General features: G+C 36.4%; 1 protein-coding gene across 3 annotated transcripts in view; it reads right to left on the bottom strand.

Annotated features, from left to right (window-relative positions):
• LOC117170726 overlaps positions 1–2440 on the bottom strand; it is a 271841-nt gene extending 269401 nt beyond the window's left edge. Inside the window, exon 1 of one of the 3 annotated variants that reach the window (XM_033357748.1) lies at positions 1838–2440. The gene's annotated coding sequence lies outside the window, so the exon portion shown is untranslated. The remainder of the gene's footprint in view (positions 1–1837) is intronic. The other 2 variants (XM_033357749.1, XM_033357750.1) reach the window with 2 other exon arrangements.
• Positions 2441–3896: the final 1456 nt, after the last annotated feature.

The raw sequence follows: 3896 nt of genomic DNA, 5'->3' as shown, positions 1-3896 counted from the left end.
GACATAATAAGATACATTCCGTTTTTTTACATTTACTTATCCAAGAAGTTAACAACAATCTATCAACTTGTTTGTGAGTGTGGTTATTTTTCTTTCTTGCATCATATTTCTCCCTAATCCGCTTTCTAACCTTTTTAATAAGAAATGCTTCTTCCGGCATACTATAATAGAGTTAGACTGTCTACAAATTCAAGTACACGTTGCGCCGTTGTGAGTAATGTGTCAATATATGTAATTGATGCATCCTCTCTAGTTTTGTGGGATCCAACCATTAATTTAAAATCTCCGGCATGAGGTGAGTTGCATTGACCTTTGAGAATTTAAATTCTTAATCCGTTGATGGGCATATGCAGGGGTCTAGGTACAAGGGAAATACGTAATTACATACATCCAACCAGAATACATTTCGGCCCAGAGAGGATTCTCGATAAATGCTATAGAATGATTTACATTCAACAACGAGTTTCGATGATGATGCATATTTCATATTAGCCTATCTAAAATCGTTGGGAATTGATTGCATCTCGTCAACTTCATTTATGTAAATAATTGACAACCAATTAACTGTTATCTGAACTGATTGGATTGCACACATTTTAAATTAGACAACTGTTCAGATTGTCATTTATTTTTAAACTCGAATTAAATCTTTAGTGCCTCGTTTTTCTTGAGTGCATAGTAAGACCGACATACGGTTCAGAATAAAATCCAGTTTTTTTTCTCTTAAAGCGAAGATGCAACCAAAACAAGTTTCATCCTTGAGCTCAATGTCGCAGACGAACTTTTCTTTGTCTCTCCTTTTTCCTTTTCTGTGTCTTTTTCTTCTCCTTAATACATTTTTCTTTCCTCGTACCCTTTTTTCGCCCATTACATTTTTGTTCTTCTCTCGTAATTATGTCTTGAGACACAAAATCGGCCTTGACTTTGCAAATAATGAAGAAGTACCTGCCTGCACCTGTCAAAACTAATTGTCAGTTGCGAATTATTTCTTGACAACCTGACGTACAAATGTAAAGCCGTGCTGGAATCATGTTGAACCGCTATACATCATCTGTCATCATGAGATTCAGGACGATTCAGTGAATCATATTAATTAGAACTGACCTTTAGAAGGTAAGTACATATTAACGAGACTTGAATTCTGTGTGCTCTTCTAGCCATGCATTTTAACAACGAAAATTAACAGGTTTTTTGCTTTCCTCGAGCGCTTGGATCCTTTGTGGGATCAATGTGGCAATTAAAGATGTATTTGTAGAATTGCTCCCGATCAAGAGGCGTGAATGAGAACCAACGTTGCAACGGTTTTTTGTTCTTTAACAGTTTGAGACTTTAAAATATTATGCGTATCTAAGTTCGAAGTTCAACGCTGAAACTTGATCACTGCATATGGTGATTTTTGTGGAACGGTGTTGTATCTACCAATCAATATATATCTGTATCGATATTAGCGCCCTTCAGTCACATTTAAATTACTTCAAACATTATTCATTTCTTTCTTTACATCATTTTTAATTTAAGCTTTATTAAATAAATACTATGTCTTTGGCATAAAATGTTAATGTTGAAATTACCTTAGAGTATGTCCCGTTTTATCAGCAACATTCAAAATGTCACAATGTATCTCAACTTTTTAAATCACAAAGTTTAAGAATGAAGATTTGCTTCAATTATTATTATGGCTAATCGAATTCAATTATTGTGGACCCTGGAGGGTCCACAATGAAATGAATTCTCTTACAATTAGAAGGGCTTAAATATTCAAGCGGTGTTTTGATTATTGATTAGCGTAATTTTATAAACTTTTCCGTGAATTGTAGGATTTCATCAGTGTACATACTTTTCTCTTTTACTCGTTTCTGCAAGGGAAGTTGCGATCCCACGAGTGCTGCGCCGTTGCAGTTTTTATAAGTTACAAGTTGCAAAGAACGTCTACCTAATATCACATCTAACCTACTATTTCATGACAGCGGCGAGAAATCCGAGGCAGCAGTGCTCGTGCTTGTGTCAAGATAGCGGGTCCATAGCTGGGGGTGTATGCGCACTCACACTCACACGCGCGGATCACTAGAGAAGCACACTGATACTGGACTGGGGCAAATCAGAACACAAACAAGAAGACAGTCGAGATGTTGTTTCGATTGGCTTAGATACCCTAACTCCTGGGCTCCAAGTCGTCCACGGATTGAGGAAGAGAAGAAATAAACAACTAACTGCACAAGGTAGTGACGTCGCTGATCACGGCCACGGCACTCACTGACTCACTTTTCACTGACCCGAATTAAATTGTAAAGGAGTTTTGGCGGAATATACAATATATTTTTTTATCTAGACACATGTGCACATGAGCGTCCTACTCCAAAGGAGCACGCGTGATCACCGACGTAAAACACTATGCGACACAGTACGAAGCAAACGACAACACCGCCTGTACTAGCGTGCCGTTCCTAGCGCGCAGTTCTCATTCTCATTCTCCGCTCCCACACGCGCACCGAACACCAGGGATGAGTCTATGTTATGCAGGACCTGCGACTTCAAACTTTCAATCCATCTGATATAACACCAGTATAGCTGATAGCACTGCCGTGCTAAGCAAAACCTTACGTGAGTGCAAATTTCTTCTAACTAATCCAGTCGCCGTTAACACTTCTGTATGCACTAATAGTTCCCCGAGATTACTCTATTTTAAAAGGTAAAAAAAGGCCCTTGATTACGAACATCTTGGGTAGGTTTTCGAAATATGGGTCAATTTTTGTTTAAACATTTTTTGTAAACAATTTCATTATTGATTAACAAAAAGATTTTTTAAAATCATTTTTAACATGGCTGAGCAAAAAAAAAATTTTTGGGTCCTGCACTTTTTTCTGACGACGAGTTGTTTGCAATGTACAGCGTTATAAACAAATGATTTTTTAACAAAATTGCCATATTTGCACAGTGTTACCTTAGAATCTATAGTTCAGAAAAATATTTAACTTGTACACTGCCTATATCAAGGATAGACCTCTTAAAAGGAAAAAGTAATCTTCCGATCGATTAAAAACACACACACGCGCGCGCGCGCGCGCGCGTGTGTGTGTGTGTGTGTGTGAAGCCAATATGCACTACCGCTACTGAAATGTAACATACATTGGTGTAGTGAATTTAACATACATGTATATTAAATTTAATATACAGGTCAGAATAGCAATGTGCGTGAAAACTCAACGTACTTCAATTACTTTAAATCTTGTCAAATATTCTCAATTAAATTAATAATCTAGAATTTGTCGACTGAATTGTTATTTAATATTAAAGTGCAATGTACGCGTGAAACTTTTTCCTAGTTTCGCTCTAAATTGCCAAAATTTTAGGCGAAGACAGTTAATTATAGGTTAGGTCTGTTATTTATTTGCTTAATTGAACTTTTTGACTGGAAGTCCAATCTTATTTCTGGTTAACAGGAAGTAGGTATTATGTTTTATTATTTACAATCGAAAATTACTGCTAAACTTATTTTGAATTTGTGAAAAATGGAATTATCTGATTTTTCTTGTAAGTGATTAACATTAATGTATAATGAAATTTATTATAGTCGCCCTTAATGGTGATTTCATATGCTTGATATATTAATTTTAATACACATGAGTATAATAAATTTAATATTATTTTTAACGGTGTATCCTTGATATAGACATTGTACAAGTTTTAAATTTTTCTGAATTATAGATTCTGAGGTAATACTGTGCAAATATGGCAATTTTGTTAAAAAATCATTTGTTTATAACGCTGTAGGAGTGGGACGATGGTCGTGGGGACTAAAGCGTAGGCTTTGCACCCACTCCTTCGGCTTGCGGGTTCGATTCCCGCCTCGCACTCTGGAAGAGTCTCGGTGGCCCATGCGGTGAACACTAGCCTAG

The sequence above is a fragment of the Belonocnema kinseyi genome, chromosome 4 (genome assembly GCF_010883055.1).
Source record: "Belonocnema kinseyi isolate 2016_QV_RU_SX_M_011 chromosome 4, B_treatae_v1, whole genome shotgun sequence".
Lineage (NCBI taxonomy): Eukaryota > Metazoa > Arthropoda > Insecta > Hymenoptera > Cynipidae > Belonocnema > Belonocnema kinseyi.
This window is presented reverse-complemented; position numbering and strand designations above follow the sequence as displayed.